The sequence below is a fragment of the Mesoplodon densirostris genome, chromosome 12 (assembly GCF_025265405.1).
Source record: "Mesoplodon densirostris isolate mMesDen1 chromosome 12, mMesDen1 primary haplotype, whole genome shotgun sequence".
In the NCBI taxonomy this organism is placed as follows: domain Eukaryota; kingdom Metazoa; phylum Chordata; class Mammalia; order Artiodactyla; family Ziphiidae; genus Mesoplodon; species Mesoplodon densirostris.
The window spans coordinates 28,939,877-28,961,375 of record NC_082672.1 but is presented as its reverse complement, the minus strand read 5'-3'; the positions used below and the strand labels follow the sequence as shown (position 1 = coordinate 28,961,375).

Genomic DNA, 21,499 nt, shown 5'->3' with positions numbered 1-21,499 from the left:
TTGTGTCTTCCTGATAATCTTCATTCATTCTCCCTTCTCTAACCATTTCCTCTCTTCACCTTTGAGCCACATTCTCTTTCTTTATTCTACCCGCCCGCCCTCCAGCCCCATCAGTTCTTCATCTGCCTCTTTTCTTGACCTTCCTGATGGGACTTTTCTACCAGCTTTCTACTGCACCTGTTTTACAACAGTGTTCTAAATGGGTCTCTGATATCCCCTTCCATCATTCCTGTGCCTGGGGAGGCTTTCTATTCCTAATCCTGCACCTTTTGTTCTTTGGACTACAGTAGGGTTTTAGGAACTCCTCAAGAAGGGAGGTTGTAAGGCTGTCCTCAGGCCCTGCCAGTGAGCAACACTTTGCAGCAAATATGGATGACAGAGTGACTTTATTCCTTCAACTTAAACACAAACAGGAGGGAAAAAAGTAATGTATAGTGGGAAAAAGCATGGATTTGGGAGTCAAACAAAGCTAGGTATGAACAGCATCTCTGCCGTGGTGACCTTGAACAACAAAGCTACCCTTTTGGAGCTCTCACCAGTGCAATGGAAACACTAATATCTACATCAAAATGAAAAAGGAATAGATGAAATAATGCATGTCACAGAGACTCTGTTCGTATTAAGTCTTTACCATCAAGAGGTTCATTAAAAGAAGATACTGCATCTTAATCTTAGGCATAAACCAGGATGGTTCAGTGGGAAACTAGAAGACTGCTTATTTTCAGCCTTTTCATATAACTTCCCTGTTTAATGTCCTAAGCAATGTGGTGTTTTTGCATTGAGGTACAAATGACACCAGACTCAAAGAAGTCTACTATTTTTTCATTTGGGTTGCATATTCCAAAATGCTCATTTTACTAGAGCCAGGGTGATTGCTCTTCCATTACTTCAACACACACAGCTTTGGAAAACTTATTTTTCTGCAAATGTGTGCACTTTGAGATAAGGCAGATTCCTTGTGGACTTAATATCTTTCATGTAGTTTTTCCACATTTTGATAAACACACACAACCACCAAATAATAATTGGGGAAAATGTACATATTACTGAATTCTTATTGCATCTATCTAAGGCTTAGGCTCTAAGCAAAACCAAAATGTCTGAACCAAAAATGAAGAACTCTGTCAATCTTTCAGGAATTTTGTTTGTTTCTTTAATTTTATAAGGACATCATATTTAGAGACAATAAACGAGATGAGTTAAGTGTTTGGTGCCACGTGGATTATACTTGAAAATGTCTGTTGGGTTAAATTTTGTGTAGAAATCAATTATTCAGTATTATTTGAAGGAGGCCAGATGAAATGTATAACAATATTTGCTTTCTTAGATCCAATAGAATTTATAGTGGGAAACTAAAAAAAAAACAAAAAAAAACACTCAGTAGGTAAAAAGAGCAAAGACCTGTTGCTCTTTTTAGGCCTGTTGCGTTATTATTATGTATAGCGCTCAGTAAATACTTGTTGAATGAATGAATAAGGCTTCCTTAGCAAAGATCAGGGAAGGAGTGAGCTTGGGAGATGGCTGTGCCCCCCTTGAAGTAGGTTGGGCAGGCCCAGTGAAGGGCTCACAGCTAGGTTGATGCATGACACAGAAGGTGATACAGAGCAGAACTCAGCAGTTTACTAGTAAATAAGAGTGAGATCACATAAAGATGCAGAGTATAAATGGGTAGGGCCAGGAACAGGATTGTAAATGCAAGAGTAAACCAACAGCTAAAAGCTATGCTATAACTGAATCCTTATGGAAATAGGACAAGCAAGAAAGGACAGAAAGATTATCTGAACAAATGTTTTAGCCTTAGTCCCTTAGTCTTTTTTTTTTTAATATTTATTTATTTATTTCTGGCTGTGTTGGGTCTTCGTTTCTGTGCAAGGGTTTTCTCTAGTTGCAGCAAGCGGGGGCCACTCTTCATCGTGCTGCATGGGCCTCTCACTATCGCGGCCTCTCTTGTTGCCTGAGCACAGGCTCCAGACGCGCAGGCTCAGTAGCTGTGACTCACGGGCCTAGTTGCTCCACGGCATGTGGGATCTTCCCAGACCAGGGCTTGAACCCATGTCCCCTGCACTGGCAGGCAGATTCTCAACCACTGCACCACCAGGGAAGCCCAGTCCCTTAGTCTTTTAAGTAGCAGTTTGTCTTTTGGATTTACAAACTGCCACAGAATTGCCTACATGGAAATAAATAATGGAGAGAAGAAGACAGGATGGAAGGGTGAAGGGAAGGGAAAAATGGAGAGATGATAGAAGCCAAGAAGAAGAGAGTAGGGCTTCCCTGGTGGTGCAGCGGTTGAGAGTCCGCCTGCCGATGCAGGGGACACGGGTTTGTGCCCCGGTCCAGGAAGATCCCGCATGCCGCGGAACGGCTGGGCCCGTAAGCCATGGCCGCTGAGCCTGCACATCCAGAGCCTGTGCTCCACAATGGGAGACGCTACAACAGTGAGAGCCCCGCATACCGCAAAAAAAAAAAAAAAAGAAGAAGAAGAGAGTAAAGAAATTGACAATATCAAAGGAAAAGGAAATAGACAAGGGAGGTAAAAATGGAGGAAGGAGACAAGGGCAGGAAGTGAGAAGGAAAGAAATTCCCAAGGATTGGGAGGAATCTTGACTATTGCTCCACTGGTCTTAGAGAACACCACAGTCCATTGGCTCAGTTATTCACACCAACTTCCCAGTGTACACAGCCAGGCATCTTTGAAGTCTGTAGCTTTGGCATAGAAATGGCTCCAGTCGCAGAAGACAGCTCTGAATTAAATATGAGGGATGTTTCATTATAACCACAAATCCATAAGAGTGAAATTCAGAGAAAAAGGAAAATAAAAATATTACACTTTGTTTGAAAAACTTTGTCCTGAGTTCATTACCCAGTAATGATTCATTCTACCCAGCAAGGAAAGTTAGGGGTACCCCTTTCATGAGTCAAAGCCTTTTTCTTATAGACTTCTTTGTTTTGAATATTCTATTTCTTGATTTGTTAAATAATATTAATGTCAAGTAACATAACAAATGGAAAGTAGTTGAAGCTATCACCACAAAATAAGGTTAACACAGAGGCATCAATCCTGTAAGGTACACTTGATAAAGACAACTAAAATTTTTATCTTCTCTAATTAACAAATTGTTAACTGGTAGTCAAGAGCAATAAAATGCTTTTTAAACTACAACTAGATCCTTATTTGCTCTACATTTGAACTTATGGTACTTAGGTTCCAGATGTCACCCAAAACATACACCTGGGGGAAAAATTTCTACGTTTGTATAACAGAGAGTAAAATCAGGGACATTATCAGCTCTAACAGGGGACTGTAATAATATAAATGGGGTCAACAAAGATTTAAGAGAAAATAAGGGATGAAAGATTCCAAATGAGTTCTCAAAGGTAGCTGGCTACATAGATAACATTTTTCTCCTTGGTGCCACTATCTAAAGTGCAATACTGTCCAGAGAAGATCATTGTTAAGGGCTATTAACATTTATGTTAATAATAACAATGGTAATAGTAATAGTTTACATTTACTGAATATTGCTGTGGACCAGGAGCCATTCTAAGCATTTCACAAATTAATATAGTCAATCCTGAGAACAATGTTAAGTGCTAGATACTTATTATTATTTTCCCTTATTTTGGTGAATTGATGAGCCAAGACTGATTACTGGTGAATTAATTATTTAAATTCAAGTCACCAAATCACAAAAATTAATAGCAATAATAACAGCAATTCAACAAGGTGGTAAAAAGTTATGGTTGGACTTCCCTGGTGGCACAGTGGTTAAGAATCCGCCTCCCAATGCTGGGGACACGGGTTCAAGCCCTGGTCCAGGAAGATCCCACATGCCGCGGAGCAACTAAGCCCGTGCGCCACAACTGTTGAGCCTGCACTTTAGAGCCCGCGAGCCACAACCACTGAGCCCACATGTCTAGAACCCGTGCTCTGCAACAACAGAAGTCCCACAGCAATGAGAAGCCCGTGCACCGCAACAAAGAGTAGCCCCTGCTCGCCACAACTAAAGAAAGCCTGCGCGCAGCAACGAAGACCCAAGGCAACCAAAAATTAATTAATTAATTTTAAAAATTACGGTTACTAAGTTACAAAACTTTCCTCTAACTGTTAAAGAAAGATCACTCCTGGAGATCAGGACATAAACAGTTAATTGTTTCAGAAATTCAAAACACAGTATAGGATTACTTTGAGACATTTTAGCAAGTATTATTATAGAATTTCAATGTTTTACACTTATACATCTGACCTAGGAAATCTCAACTGGAAATTCAATATTTGTTATATGCATGGTAACACTGGATTCTCTAGATTGTTCCCTAAGATGCATGCTCTTGTTGAAAGACTTTGGGTCAGACACCCAATCACTAGTGCTATGGAAATACTGGACTAGGAACAGGAGCCCTGATCTTCATCTCTACTCTTCCAGCATTGGCTGTGTCATCTTCCTCTTAAAAATGGAGGATAGTAATGTTTACAATCCAGTATATGATTTGTTGTAACAATCAAATGAGTTATAGATGCAAAAGTATTACTCAAATCTTTATTACTTTTAACAATGCTAAGCATGAGCATATTAGATGATGGAAGAAATAGAAGGACATATGTTTGCACAAGAGTATTATAGATTTTGATCACCTTTCTTTAACATTTAATCATGTGTTCATCTTTGAAAAATGGGATAACTACTTATAACTATGTTAATCAATGGATCCTGAGTTATCTCTAAGGTGCTGTGTACATGGTAGTTAAGAATACATTTAAGCCAGACTTGCCTGGGTTCTAATCGAAACTCTACATTTACTAGCTGTGCAACCCTAAACAATATTCTAATCTTCACAGTGTCCTCACCTATAAAATGGGGATAATACTGGTATCTATTTTACAGGGTTGTTATAAGGATTAAATGAGGCAATAGAATGAAAGCACTTAGAATTCATGTCTATCATATAAAATATACTATGTAAGTTTTTGCTGTAATTATGAATTGTAACGTAGACGAGTGACATTATTGTTTTTCTAAATCACCCCATACTTATAATCACGACTTTCAAAGGCATCATTTTTCAAATCCTTTAAGCAAATTAGTATCACACACATACTACTAGGCACTATGCTAGGAACTGTACTGTAACAGTAACAGCAACAACAACAAAAACTATGTGATATTCTCCCAGCCCTTAAGGAGATTATAGTCCAATTGGGATCAGGAAGGAGAAGGTAAAAAATTATTGAATACCAAAACAAATTATTTGGGTACTAAAATAAGAAATCAGTATCTGTTCCAAGGGTGCAGTAGAAGGTCATTATGGATTCTTGATAATGAGAATAACATGATGAGAATGGTGTTTGAAGAATACAATGTTCAAAGACCTGAAGATTTTTCTCCCCATATTCCCAGACTGAGTCAGTGGCAATATCATGTACCTGGGTACCCGGCCAGAATACTGGGAGTCCAGTCAATGTTCAAATCCTGTGAGTGTGAGAGCCTAAAGATCTTTGCAAGGCACTTTCTACACGGAAGGAAGTGCCCTCTCTTCTGTAAATTAGGAGCATGGCCCCCCATGTCCCCATCACCATGCACCCCATCACCCCACCAAACTATATCATCTCTTATCTGGGCTATATTGCAATTGCTTCCTAGTCTCCCTGCTGCTTTTGAACTCCTCAGATCAAACTAATTGTAAAATGCATATCTGACTATTCACTCACTCATTCTCAAATGTTTATTTCGTGCTTACTCTATACAAACTATTGTTGAGCAAAAAGTAGACAGTCTCCAAACATCATGTAGACATCATAGTGACAGACAATAACCAAACGATCCTCACAAACTAATGTTGAGTTTAAAGTAATGTTGAACATAACTTTCTAAGCCTCAATTTCCCTATATTTGAACAGGAGTAACCGAACCTACCTCACAATATTTTTATGAAAATAAAATAACTATTAGGAAAGGACCACAGAGTAAATGCTTGATAAACATTCACTTTGTTTTTGAAATCAAATGGCAGCAATTGGCCCAGAAGATGGAGCTAGAGATAGGGATCAGGAAGTCACTGGCAGAGGATAATCAGAGAAAAAGCCATGAGGGTGAATGAATGCGCCAGAAGAAAGAGAGCTAGTCAGAGAAAGCTTAAGCGCCAGTTCAGAGAGTGGTAGGGGGAAGGGGAACCATGGGAAGGAGACTAAGAATTTGTAAGAGAGGCAGCAGAAAAACCAGGGTCTACTGTCATTAAATATTAAATGACTTTGTGGGAAAGATTTACAAATTGTCCTGCATTTGTTTTATTTTCAGAAGTACCTGCTCTACCAGGTTATTTAGAAATAACTACCAAGTTACAATATGAAGGACAAAGATGTAAACATCTTCAGTTATATCGAGAAAATGATCAACCCTTAGCTGGTCTACCAAGCAGTCAACTTTTATGCAACTCAAACATGTAGGGGAGGAGACCAGTCTAAACTAGTGAAAACTATGAATTATATTCTTCAAATAAATGCAATTTTGTTCTTTCATATCTATATGATGAGATTCTCTTAGGCCAAAAAGAGCATTGGCAAGTAGATACTTTTACAGTCTTGCTTTCATAAATGAGAAAAATTACTTTAGTAATATATAAAGAATACTTAAATAAATGATAGCAGACTACATGCTTGAAAAATGTGTTCTCTCAAGTAGGTTCATTATATCCTTGCAATCTTTTATACTATTTTTTGCTTACTGAATCCACTTAACATAAATAGGTCGAAGACATCTTTATCTTAACCCCGTGTCAACTACCAAAAATTCCAAATTGGCAGTCCAGAGTAATGAGCTTTTACCATACATAGTGCTCAAGCTATCATAAGAATATTCTTCTCTTTGAAAATCCAGCTATATTTAAGCTATTTCTTTCTAGATCAAAATTTCAAAGGCTAACTGATCTTCTTGAACCTAATAAATGTATTTAATTTCATTAATGTTTTCTCTTACAAGAATACAGTTTCTGTGCTAAGGAACTGGTCCCTTTATTCTGCCCTACCTCCCACCACTGCAGGGCACACCTGGAGCATTATATTCAGTTTTGAGCATCACATTTTAGGACAAACTCCATTAAAATGAAGCACACTTCAAAGAGAATGAGACTTGGAACCATTTCATATGAGAGATAATTGAAAAAACTCGGGGGCTTGGTCTGGAGAACAGATGACATGGAGAAACAGAGATAATAATACCTCTTTCCAACTATCTGAAAGGCTAGGTGCATAAAAGACACTGACCTTGCTATTTTCTTCAGCTTCAGAGCACTGATCTTCAAACTTACGTGTGCAGGGGGAGCTTATGAAAGCATATGAAAGCAGGGATCAGAGCTTCATAGCCACCAGCTGCCATTCAAATGGCCCAGGGTGGAGGAGAATCAAGGAACTACATTCCAGAAGAACCACAGGTGACTCTGATGCAGGTGGTCTACAGAGCATACTTTATGAAACACTGCTTTGTAGGGTGAACAAGAATCAGTGGGCCAATATCACAAGAAGACAGATTGCAGCTCAATACACAAAAAAGACCTTCCTAAGGATTACAGCTTCTCTGAAATGAAAAGACTTGTCTCATATGGTTGTACATTCCCATCATTGGTGGGTTCCAACCAGATCCTGGGTGACCGCAGTAAAGATGTCACAGAGTGCTTGCTTCGACAGCACATATACAAAAATTGGAACAATACAGAGAAGATTAGCATGGCCCCTACACAAGGATGACACGCAAATTCGTGAAGAGTTCCGTATTTTTAATCTGGGACTAGCCTGTTCATATGTGAGGAAGAAGGCCAATGATATTCTAGATTACAACCCTTCCTTTCATTATTAGTAGACAAATTAACTAGTGTTATTTTACAAAAATAAATTTGAAAAGAATATTTTCTTTTCTACTCTGCACCTCTCACATACTCTGTATCTAACACTTAGCCACAGATGCAGACATTCTGTGAGCTACATTTATACTTCTGTATCAAAATGCTAAGCAAAGCGAGTTATACCAAGCTCTCAGCTCACTGGTTTTAAAGGAAATAATGTTCTCAAGACATAGTCAGATTTACAATTAACATTATAGTTTACTAAGACCCTATAATGCATACCATATTCTAAAATAAAATTTCAAGAAATGTATGGAAAAATAAAACTACTAATAAATTTATTTATGATAAACTAAGACATGAAAAAAATTAGCAATATGAATTCAGTTATCCCAAAAAAAGGCATGTAGAACACTGAATCTAGATATGTTTTTTTAAAGTGGCTCTTGAGCATTTGCCCCATATTTATGCAAACATATAAGCTTTTAAAGTAAATACCAAACATTTCAATCAGATATTACTTAATGATTTTAACCTTCACTCTATCTAGTTATTTGAAGATATTTTCTAGTGCCTTCTACTACCAAAAAAAAATTGTTAATCTTTTTTTTTTTTTACCTAAAAACTCTTGATAAATGCTTTTGGCTCTTAAAGGACAGTTATCATGAAAACATTTCGTTTCCTACACTGTATACTGCCATGATGATCTATTCCTGCTTCTGTATTAAAGAGGCTGCTAAACGTTATTGAAAATACAATTTGGGTAAATAATATTGAAATGTTGATGTTCTGCAAACAAAGAATCTCCAACGCTCTGTCACTGTTAATTGCAGCTGATTTTTTTTAACCAGTGGGTTTCCCAGTCCTATCCCAAGTCTGCCAGCAATCAAATCGATTAAAAATCTGACACCACCTGCACCTTTGTCAGCTTACCAACTATTAATAGTCAAGTACCTTTAACTGTAAGCAAATAACATCTATCTCGATACATTGTCTTGTATTATATATAAATGAAATAAAGAGGGAGGAATAATATCCTAGAGAGTAAACATGGTATTTTGAGGGGAAATAAAGTACTATGTTCTTTAAATTAAAAAAAAAAAAGATGTCACAGAAATGAGCATTCAACAAACAGATGGTTGTCTGCATGGAAGCAGAGAGTTTCAGTTGCTGATGAGAGTGTTTAATTCTGGATTTGTTAGATAAAGATGCCAGTTTTGACTATTATCTTTTATATAGAAGTTACTTGGCAGTGGGATAAACAAGAAAGCAGAGACTAGAATGACTCCTGTTAATTCTGAAACAGGGACAGTAACTGGTCAATTAACTGTTTTTCCTTGAAGGACCTTAAATTAAACTATAATTAGAGAGGAAATGTTAGAACATTTTATTCTAATTTTTTAATGATGCATTATCTTTGCTACAAGATGAATTCTCAAGACTTGAGAATTTAGCATTGTGTGGACCAAAGATGGTAAGAAACCATGAGTGACACAAGTATCTGGAATAAAGAACTAGGATGTGGTAGCAGGGGGTGTATCAGACACATGTTCCATGGGGAGAGGGAAGCAAAGAGGTGGAAGGGAAGGAAATAAGGTAAAAAAGTATCTTTTATATTTGTGTTTCACTGACTTTTCTTTCCAAATTACCATTGCCAGTCTTAAATTTACTACAAGCCAAGAGTTCAAAGTCAAAATTAATTGCTCTAAAGAGAATGAAAAAGAAACAGGAAGAGAAATGACATCTTTTCACAGCCTGAACAAGCCAATTTTGCTATTGATAGGGAAAGGGGACTGAATCATATTAGGTCAGATGTGATGGGAAGCCAATAATGAGACATTAGTTCCATTTGTGGTTTGGCTGTGTGAACTGCCAAGCTACAGGGTGTGAGAGCAAGCTGAGGGCCCAGATTCACGCCCTTTCCTTTTATGACATAAAATGTCCTTCATCTGTAGGGCAAAAGTACATCCTGTTTTACAAATAGAAATAAAAGTCTAAAAGAAGAAGGGCATCCATGTCTCTCTTCATCTGAGATTGAGGAAAGCTGTGCTGGTCAACTGAAGGCCTTTCTGTGGAGGTAACATTTGAGTTGAACTCTAAATGACCGAAAGAATCCTGATATTTGAAGACCACAAGAACCACTTATGAGGCACAGGGACCAGTCCATGCAAAAAACAAGGGCTTGCCTCAAACACACAAAAAATTAGTTTGCTGAGGGAGCAGCAGCTAGTTTCCAGGGTTGGGAACATTGGGAAGAATCCAGATTCCAATAATATGGCTCTTATTGTCCCGGTGGCTATAAAGCGAGAGCCAGAGTGGCCACTAAAGATGAAAGAGCCACCATGTTAGGTTCTGGGTGACACAGAGAGGCCACTGGACCAGCACACTGACTGGAGGGGACCCATGGAGATTCTTGCCTTCCTAACAGCTGCCTGGAGGGCCAGCTAATATAATTCAGACATGAGGTGGAGTTACAACCCCACTGGTAGACATTGACCAATGAAAGACAGGAGATAGGAAGGGGCCAGCAGATAAATTGCTTGCTCGTCCCTCTCTCTGAGATCCTGTTTCTAGATGCTTTCCTACAGCTCTTGGAGAGGTCCTGTGAGACCATGGTACCTGTAAACTCTGGCCCGCCCACTAGAACACTTGTATTTCTCTCCTTATTTTCCTGCCTTTTACTAAATTCCTTTTCCTCTCACCCCTCTTTCCTGGGGTTTCACTTCCTAATAGAGTTAATCCTGAAGCTTTTGCCTCAGGCAGTTTCCTAGAGGATGTAGTCTAAGATGCATATATTAATTCATTTAATCCTCACAGAAATCTCATGAGCCAGGTACTATTAATATCCCCACGATATAGATTTTAAAAAACTGATTGCAGAAGTTATGTAATTTGCCCAGAGTCATGAAGCTAGTGAGTGGACCAGCTGAGCTGATCTGGCTCTACAACCCCTGTGTTCTACTGTCATGTAGATGCAGGTCACATTCAAGGGACATTCGAGATGGGTCTGCAATGGCTCATGTAGAGAAGGAGGCTGCTACTCTCACAAGTGATGCCTGGGGCCCACATCACTGGATTCGTTGTACTGGAGAAGACGAGGCTTGACCGCTTAGCTAGTCTTCATCAACAATATCATTAACCACTTACCAGACATCTATTCTGTGGGAGCACTGTTCCAGGTACTAAGCAACCCACATTAATCAGAGATGACCTCGATACTCTAGAGACTGGGGAAAACGAAGCCAAAACAGAAAAGCTGGGCAGACCAGAATAAGGGGCGGTGAGGCATTTGCCTTGTGTGTAAAATTTAAAGAGGCCCCCAAAACTTAGTAATCTAGAGAAATCATGTTTTAATGAAATAATTTTTTAAATTTTAATTAAGGTAAAAAATGTCATGATGAACAAAATATCAAAATTTTAAATGAAAACAAGATCAGTACCAGAGCCCTACCAAGCCATGTTAGAGCCTGAGGCAAAAGACATAATCAGTAATACTGATCCTTTTCCCCAGTCCAGTCCTGTAGAGAAGGATAAATTATTCAAGGTGTATATGTTCATTTCTTTGGCCCTCAGGGCCATACTCAACCCCAGAGTAGAATCAGGACTCTTTTTTTTTTTCCGCGGTACGCGGGCCTCTCACTGTTGTGGTCTCTCCCGTTGTGGAGCACAGGCTCCAGACGCGCAGGCTCAGCAGCCATGGCTCACGGGCCCAGCTGCTCCACAATATGTGGGATCTTCCCAGACCGGGGCACGAACCCGTGCCCCCGGCATCGGCAGGCGGACTCTCAACCACTGCGCCACCAGGGAAGCCCCAGGGCTCTTTTTTAATAACTTCAGTGTACAGACCTAACTAATACACACACTTGAATGTTTTATACAAGGACTAAGATGAACAATAACAAATCTTGCCCAGTATTGCACTCTCCTACAGCCAACTTAGGGACCTTAAATAATATTATTTAGAATTAAAATTATTTTTAATTATTCCTATCTTTGAAAATGGGAAAAAAGCCCACTGTTTTCTTATTGAACATTTTTTTAAATCTTAGAGTTAAATAAGAAATATGATTGCAGGTGACGGAAAATACCAATGTTCAATAACTATTCAGTAATGTGCCATAAATGAGGAAATTGAAAATAGATTATAAGCACTAGTTTATTATCTTTATATTTTTATTCTATTCTATTATAATGAATGATAATAGTTAATATGCAATCATTTAAACTTTCAAATTACAAAACTAATTTACATTTACAAAACTAGAAACTCCTAACTGAAAATTACAAAATTATATCCCTTTATATGTGCTAACTTTGAGATAATCGGGTGAGAAAATGTTCTTCTGTGCCTATGGTGCCTATGAAGAATTGTCTTCTGGGGTGGGAAAAAAAAGGCTCTTTGAAGGATAAAACTCTACCTGAATTGTTGTACTGTATTCAAATAGATCAAAAACCTTTCTGTTTAGGCCTGGATTCCCTAAAAGGGGGCAGAAAAGGCCTATTTGCAAGCTGCTCCACTGATGAGCTGGGGGTGGGAACACACATGGAGAAAGCGAGGGAAATTCCCAGCTCTGGAGGAGAGCAGAAGGGAATACCCACAAAAATCAGAGATACCTTGGCATGGACTTAACTTCCTCTTCCTAAACTTGCTGAAACACTTCTTCAAATCAAAACAAAATATAACAACAACAAAAAACCCTTCTTCCTTTTACAGCTGAACAACAGTGATAATTGTGAGACTGCTCACCGTACTTTCCCAGCAGGTCAGGCTGTAACTTGATTTAACTGCTTTTGCACTGGAACAAACGAAGAGAAGGCAACTCTCCTTTCCATCCCCAGCCTCAGTCTGGGATTTGCCAATTTTTATAAATATGTCACATTGTTAGTACTTTCTTATTACTCCTGTAGCCTGCAGTCATTCTGAAGTCCTTTGGCTTTTCTTCTTAACCCCTTTATTTATATGCCATGTAACTAATACAAGTCTTGAAATCACCAAAGAGATAAACTCTCCTCTCATAATAAATAATGGTTGGGGGGAAAGTACTTCCTAATGATCATTTAAAATGAGTTAAGCAGTAAAATTTCTATTATGGTTCCTGTGTATACATATTATAAAGGTTTGCTAGTCAAAAACTCATAGCACACAAAAAAAACAATAAAATAAAAGACCTTTGGTCTTTTTAGCTATTAGGTCTTCAATTAGGAGTTTAGTCAATGTAATGATTTCCTTAGGTAATCACCAGTATGCGATTTTACACACACAGCACACACACACACACACACATACATTTTTCAGGGTTCAAGAAAACCTCCAGATTCAATTCAGTGTAACATTCTAATATTTAGTCTAACATTATTCGTCCAAGGAGAACAACCTGGAAATTTCACAAGCATTGATTTAGTTGTAAACTTTTAGATTTGTTCCCCTGCTCCAGTCATATAAATATAGTCCTCGAAAAACCCTGGGACACAAAATTTCAATGCTTTTGTTCCAGTACTTTTAGTGTCTTGAAACAGAATGTTACAAAAAAACAACATCATAAATCTTAATACTCTAATGAGGATATGTTTAAAAGCCTAGTCTAGATATAAAGTCTAATTCTTCATACTTCTGATTTGGACACAGAGGAATTTATATTTGAGCCAAGCTTCCACGCAGAGGGCGAGGGCAGTGGTGTGTGTTCCCTCATGTGTTCAAGTGCCATGAAAGTTCTGCTCTGTTCAGTCTCAGATACAATTTAACAAAACCCCCCAAACAATAATACCTGTATAGTAAGTAGGAAATCCTGTAGATATTCCAAACTAAAAAAAAAAAAAAGTGATATCATTTTTCAGGTGTCAAATACCTGGCAGAAATTGACCAGTTCAGTTTTGAATACTGTCATTAGTCATTCCCCCCAGCCAGGGGAAAATTTCTTCATGCTCTAAAAACAAGAACAACAAATTGTCAGTTAATCTCATTTTAGAACCTATAAATTTTATGTCTCCAGATGTGGGATTAGATATAGAACAAACGGAGTGGATGAAGAAGGCAAAGGAACAAAATATTTAGGATAATTTACCCCCTCAGAAAAAGAGGACAGTATAAATCATTGGAAAACAGACTTCTCAGCTATGAATAGGGACATTATTTGGCCTAATAAATGCTATAATCTCTGAAACTTTAAGTATGTGTGGTCAGTGAATATTTCTTTTTTATTTTCATTCTCATTTGTTTGAAGGGTAAGAATTAGCTACTATAAGTTTGAAGACCATTCATATACTAAATAAAGTCAGTTAAGCCCAAGGGTTCATAGGATTTATAAAAAAATATTGAGTAAACAGCTACCCTTAAAATTATGTTTATATTTATTAACTATAACTTTACATATATATTTACTTCACAGTTATATCTCTGTGGGAAAAAGAGAATGAGGTCTGTGTTCAACCAACTATTTAGACATGTCTATTATTCTAGATTGTTTGCCTGCCACAAATCATTTACATGAAATTGGAGGTCCTCCTAGGAGAAACCCTTCCTTAAAAAAGAGAGACAGACAGACAGACAGAGAGATTCAGACAAGCGTGGTAGTTACGATCCAGTTTGAGAAAATGAAACCTTAGTGGTCAGAGGAAAAGGGATTCTAAGTACAGAACAGTAACTGTCCTTCAATTTTACCCTGATCCAGATTACCCTGATCCAGACCCCAAGTGCTGTATTCTCCTGGAAGCTGTTATTCTAAAAGGACACAGGAGGGAAAGCCATGGGGAAAGGTATAACCCAGCCAAGGTGGACAGAGCCCCCCACTCTTGTGCAGGGCACAGCTTGGCTGTGGCAGTTTGAAAATTCCAGAGGACTCAGTGCCCCTCAGGCTCCATGAGAAACCCAGAGCACCGACTGCAGTGGTGGCCATGCCCAATGCATGTTGCCTGGGCTTTGTGGCAATGACTTCTCGTGGGCACTATCAGGAGGTAGGGGGACACAGAGAGGTGAGGAGAAAAGCTTGGAAAGGAAGAAAAAGACAGTTCCGTAGTCACTAGTAGGATTTGCTTCACTAGGAGCACAGTTGAGTCTGTCTGAGGGAGGATCATGACATAATGGATGGAAGAATCAAAGACACAAATTTACTGCATTAAAATCATATAAAATCTACTGTAAATATAATGGTGGACTATTTTGATTGCATATTTTGAAATGAATCTAGATAATAAAGTTGATTGATTTATCAACTTTTGCATTTGTATTTATGAATTTCAACCTCATGGTTATAGTCTTTACACTTTAGGATATTAATTTGATTAGACTATTTCATCATATGCCATAACTTGAAAATGCATTATTTCATCTAATCCAGCAGACTTGTGGGGAACACACTTCTAATATAACCCTGTTTTAAAGAAGAAAAACTCATTCCAGAAAGACCAATAACTTGTCCAACATCTCACATTTAGTGTAGAAAGGGGCAGACTCGGGGCCTCTGATTCAGAATCCTTATCCACTGCACTCTTGTCATAGCCCTGCATGACCTGCCAGTTCCCCCAACAGCTACCTGGTGGTCCCAGAGTCAGCAGGTGAAAGCTCTGGGCCGAAAATTGGGAAACCCCAAATGGAATCTTCCTGGCTCTTGTTCAACTTCTCTTTGACCTTGGGAAGGTCATTTAACTTTCTGTTTTATTTCTCCATCTGCAGAATGGGTTGGGTAACAATAACACCTGCCCTACCCAAACTTACATGAATGTTACAAGGAAGAATTAGATAATGTCTGCACAGAGCTTTGCTCTCCTTAGAAGAAAGTCCTTGTAAAAACTCAAGGCAGAAATTCATTATGGGGGCTGATGAGATCAAAGCCTGTTGCCATGAGCTAGGGAAGCTTTCCCCTGCACAGACAGCATTTACTGTTCTCCACTCTAATAACATTCCTTCCTTAAGATTCTAAATGATTTGCAGATAGTCATTAAGTAAATCTTGCTGCCCTTAAACAAGGTGCAATTTGCACTATAAGAGCCTAAAGCTTTATGAAAACAAAATCTTAAGAGGAGCAAAGGCAGTGCTTAAAAATATAATCCAGGAATTACGATCCATATGTCTATTTTCTAATCCCTTACTCTCTCTATCCACAAAATATAATTTTTATTTAACTCTTTAGCTTTCCTTTCATAGCAGCTAGTCAGTGCCGTTACAAGCAGACCTCGTGGTAGGAGACCTTATGCAAAAATAAAGGGAAACAACTATTCCTAAATATTAGTAACTTTAAAAACTTTGGGCAACTCTAAAACTTTATATGAATTCCTGGTTTTCATATTTGCCTGAACCAAAAGTATTGTCTTCTCTCCAGTTCATTGTGCAGGTCCTTTCCGTCAGAAAGTGGATAAGGCGCTCAAACCATGAAAGAACCCACTGGTCAGCTTTAAGGAATTCATCTTCCCAAAGTGCCAGGATCCATTAACCAAGTCTTGAGATGTTTGCATAATATTGCCTGACCTCGTTTTCTGATGTCTCAACTTGACTGCATTTCATTTTAATTTATTAAACTCTACTGGCAAAGACTCAGAGTAAAATGCTGTGCTATCTTATTTGTGAATCTACATGTTAATATGTCTAATTGTCCTTCATTTCCATCTGCACAGATCTCTAGTCTTCATTTCTGGAATTAGTAGATCAAATTGCCAAATCCAACCCAGTCATGACCTCGTGACGTTCATTTGACTTTGCCTCAATATGCTGTGGAAGCCTTAAAATGTACATTACCAGTGTGAGCAAGGACCTGGCATTGAAAAAGGTTTCAGCTTTTATAATATTTCTTGTTTGATTTAGATCTGCTGAAAGACAAGAGTTAAAAGCACAGAGAAGACCCCTTATTCTCAGAGTAAGGCTGACATAAGCTTTAAATGTTTACTTTCCTTTCTAGACCTATTCTACAGTTTACTGAGATGAGCACTGGGGCCAGTGTTGACGGGCACTTATAAGAGATTAAATAGAAGCTACTAACTCCTTTCTCTCAACCTCCCCAAGATTTTTGCCTCAAAAAAAAAAAAAAAAAGACCTATTCAATCTAATTCTAAAAAGGGAGGACTAACTTCACATATCAGTGCTGAATTGATTATAACAGGACCTCCCCATCCAAAAAACATAAACGTTCTATTTCTCCTCACGTTGGTCTCAAGGAATAACTCTTAAACTGGAACAAATAATTTTGAAGGTGTCACAAAGGTGCCCTTTCGCAAAATAGTTTTCTCCATCCTGTAAACAGTGTTTTTCCTTTGGCTACACGTTTTTCTCCTGATGAAATGCAAATAACTCTAAAAGCAATAATATATCAAGTCTTATCAGTCATTTATACCTTAGTGTGAAGGAATTGGACGGATTCTATGTGTGTGGGAAAGGCCTGGAAAGGAAAACTTAAAGGAAGTCTGAGGAGAAGGGACAAACCTTTTGTTTTTGTTTTTTAACATCTTTATTGGAGTGTAATTGCTTTACAATGGTGTGTTAGTTTCTGCTTTATAACAAAGTGAATCAGTCATACATATACATCTGTTCCCACATCCCTTTCCTCTTGCGTCTCCCTCCCTCCCACCCTCCCTATCCCACCCCTCCAGGTGGTCACAAAGCACCGAGCTGATCTCCCTGTGCTGTGCGGCTGCTTCCCACTAGCCATCTATTTTACCTTTGGTAGTGTATATATGTCCCTGCCTCTCTTTTGCTTTGTCCCAGCTTACCCTTCCCCCTCCCCTCAAGTGTCCTCAAGTCCGTTCTCTATGTCTGCGTCTTTATTCCTGAGGGACAAAATTTGCTCAATTTTTCCTGGCCAGGTATTTTCTTAATAATAATGCAGGTTCCATTCTATTCTCCTGTGACAGCTTCTTTCTTCTTGGGCTGAAATGGCACATAGAATCTTTTCTTTAAAGTCTACCTAGGAATTCTGTGTTAGGAGAGTAAGAAGGTGAGGAAGCGGAGGAGACAGACCATGAGGGTCACGCCCCGCTCTGCCCCCAGGAGGGCGGCTGCTGAGAGCAGGCAGGCTGCCTGAGGTGGCCTTGAGGACCTGCAGCAGCAAGCCGGCGTCCAGGGCTCCAGACTGAGGGAAGAAGAGGAGGAGTGCAGACCATTGCATTCTAATCATGCCAGGGTCTGAACTGAAAATCACATCAAACCTCAATAACACGGGAAGATTGTTGTTGTTGTTGTTGTTGTTTTTTGCGGTACGCGGGCCTCTCACTGTTGTGGCCTCTCCCATTGCGGAGCACAGGCTCCGGACGCGCAGGCTCAGTGGCCATGGCTCACGGGCCCAGCCGCTCCGCGGCATGTGGGATCTTCCCGGACCGGGGCACCAACCCGTGTCCCCTGCTTCGGCAGGCGGACTCTCAACCACTGCGGCACCAGGGAAGCCCCGGGAAGATTTTTCATTGCAGTCTAAAGTGAATTGAGGCTACTAAGATTCAAAGAGGACATGGTGTTTCCAGCTCTAACAAATTTTCGAAGGTAAAGGAAAACTAATGTTCCTGTAAAATGAAGAATAAAAACCCAAGACCCTTGATTGGTGAAGAAGTGAACTCTGCTTAAAAGGAAAGAAAAAAAAATCGTTTCGCACGTATTGTTAGCTCTTTCTTGTACTGAGGGTGAGTCTGGTTGATTGTTCTTTGGTGTAGCAAAGAGTATGATGAGCTTTCTGGATGTGTAAAGATATTGAGCCTAGTCTGGGATAGAGATTGCAAATTAAAATTTTCCAAATAATATTACAAGAAGGAGGCGCTGGGAGTGGGGGAGTGAGGAGTGAAGGAGATACAGTAGAGCTTTGGGAGCCCAGGGGGAGGCCACTCAAGGCAGGCACTTTAGGGCAGGAAGATCTAATCCTGAAGTTCAAGGGGATTTCTTGTTTGCATCTTGTGTTGGTGCTACTTTGGGCAATGAAAGCAGATGGGTGATGGCCTTGTGATGAGTGATGACTTTGTGAAAGTAAAGCAGTCCTGAGAGCCACTAGCAGACAGAGGGATGAAGAGAGCACATAGTGGACCCTGCAAGAGGTCAAGGTGAGAGGTGGCTGGAAGGAAGAAGGCACCCATTCTGGGAATCCTTAAGAATCTCAGGGAGAGTACTAGGCTTTCCTCAGTATTTGGAATGGATGTTTGAGCCATTTTATTTGTACGCTCAGAAAGAACAGAACAGAAGAGAAAAATGAAAAGAAAAGAACAAGGAAAGGAAAAGTTAAAGCCAGAATGCTAGAGGACATTCCTTGTACCAATTAGTCTGCTTTTGCTGCATGAGGCGTGATAATCATTGGAAGTCACAATCTCTTTCTCTTTCCCAAGACATGTCTCTTGGCTGCTTCGGTTCTCAGATTAAGAACCATCTGGAATGGTTGGATTCTGAATCTGGGCATAGCTCCACATGATTCAGTCCAGTGGTGTGCTGGTAACCCAGCTCTCTGGGGGCAAAAAAGAGTTGGCAGTTTTTATGTGTAGATACACCCACCATGGCCGATTTCAAGCTACATACTTTACGTCACTGAATGTGAAGTTGGGAAGAGGTGTGTGGAATCAGCTCACATTTGCTGGTGTAAACGAGCTCTAGCACAATGATAGCTCCATCCGTGTGACAGCAATTCATTCCACTCTGTCACAGGACCAGCCACCTGGCCTTCTTTCAATTCCCTTTACTTGCTCTGCTTCCTCCTGCCTCAGGACTTCTGTGCTTTCTGTTCCTCTGCCTAGGATGCACTTTCCTTCCTTTTCACCTAGTCAATGTTTACTCATCCATCTGTTCTCAGCACAACTGTGACTTCTTCAGGCAAACTTTCTCTGACCTCCCTGCCAGGTCAAGTATCTTAAGTTTAGACTCTCATTGTGCCATGCACCTTTCCTGCCTAAAATATATTACAGGTATAATGTTTTTTTTTTGGCTGCACCACCCAGCATGTGGGATCTTAGTTCCCCGGCCAGGGATCGAACCCGCGCCCCCTGCATTGGAAGCGTGGAGTCTTAACCACTGGACCGCCAGGGAAGTCCCACAGGTATAACTTTATACTTGTTCAATTGATTATTTGATTTATATTTATCCCCCCTCCTTGATGGTAAACTCCAGGAGTCAGGCCTCATCTGCTTTTGTTCACATTGCATGGCCTACTGAGTAACAGGTGTGCGATGGCAATTTGTCGAATGACCGAGCATCACACATCATCCCCCAATCTTACTAAGTCAGCAGCTGGTCACTTTTCATTTGAAGGTGGAAAGTGTAGAGCACAAAGAGGTCATCTCTCTTCTTATCAGCACCATACCTGGAGTTGCTTCGGACCAAGAAGACCTCACTAGATCAGACTCACTTGAGCGTGCACCTACACTGACTTCTTCATCTCTGAGGAACCACATGGCAAACCAGCAGAGGTTTAGAAATCATTTTGTGTAATCTGGAGCTACACAACAATGTCTTATGTGGTTGCCTGATAGAACCTTCAACAAATAACCATATTTTTTTGTTCTTTTCTATCTATACATACTTGCTCAATACACTTGGATATATTCAGTTAAAATAAATTTAATGTGGAAAATAGTAAGGAGAAACTGGAATGTTTAAGGGTATATGTAATTTCCACTCCTCAAAATACTAACATTTCATCAGTGAAAAATGACATTGGTATTTAAATAATGGAAATAGTTAGCAAGTTGAAAGGTTTTACAAAAAAACTATTAAATAACAGTTGAAATGTATGGAGTAGCTGTGTGCTAACTCCTCATAGCAACTCTCTGAGACTCAGAGACCTTCAAGTGCTCAATGTCATACGGCCAGTGGTGGAGACTGGGAAGGTAAGGACTCTGACACTGGAGCCCATACTTCTAATGACTAAGCTCTGTGGCCTGTGGGGAAAAGATCAAGTGCAAAAGTGATAGAGTAACCTTCAGTCAAGGAAGACATGATATAGGTGCAGACATGTAAATAGAATTGGAAGAAGGTAAGACATTTAAACAGCCATGCTGGGGTAATAAGGGGATAGGGTAAGAGGTAGACTTTTTTTTTACTTTTAAAACTTCATTTAAGATAGTTGTAAAGCATTTTTTTTACAGGCTAAAAACCCTACTTACATCTTTTGACCTATAGAGCATACCCACACACTGTCATTGGCGTCTTGCTAAGGATTCTAAGAGGAAAAGTAGACTTCAGTTTATTCCTCTACAGCCATATGAGCTGTGCCCTTGCCTAGTCATTGTAGTAGGAACATATTTTGGCAGTAAAATCATAGATAAATTTAGTTGAACTGCTTAGCTATGCATCAGAAGTCAAGAGTTGCCTATATGCAGTTTAATATTACTTTCTGTAAAGAATCCATTAGGGTCTAAAGCCAGACTTAAGCAAGAATTTAAAAGACACTTTTAGAGAACAAGATACATCGTTCACTACAAGTTGCTTCTCAGTACAATTCCCTTTACCAATAATTCTAACTTTCACTGAGAAGTTTCTATGTGCCAGGCACTAGGCTCAGTGTTAGGGTAGACCATGCATTATTTCATTTAATCTTTACACACCCCTGTGATCTACCTACTATTACTATCCTCATCTTAGAGTTAGAAAAGTGAAGTAATTAGCTCAAGTTGATACATTCAGTGAAAGACAGAGCAGAATTTTCAACAAAATTCTATCTTATTCACTCTACACATACTGTCAAAAAATACAAAATGTTAAAGAGGAAATTTTCAC

General features: G+C 39.3%; 1 non-coding gene across 1 annotated transcript; it reads left to right on the top strand.

Annotated features, from left to right (window-relative positions):
- The first annotated feature begins 7,662 nt into the window (after positions 1–7,662).
- Positions 7,663–7,769, top strand: LOC132500448 (U6 spliceosomal RNA). The gene has a single exon (XR_009534040.1). It is a non-coding gene; the product is annotated as a U6 spliceosomal RNA (small nuclear RNA).
- Positions 7,770–21,499: the final 13,730 nt, after the last annotated feature.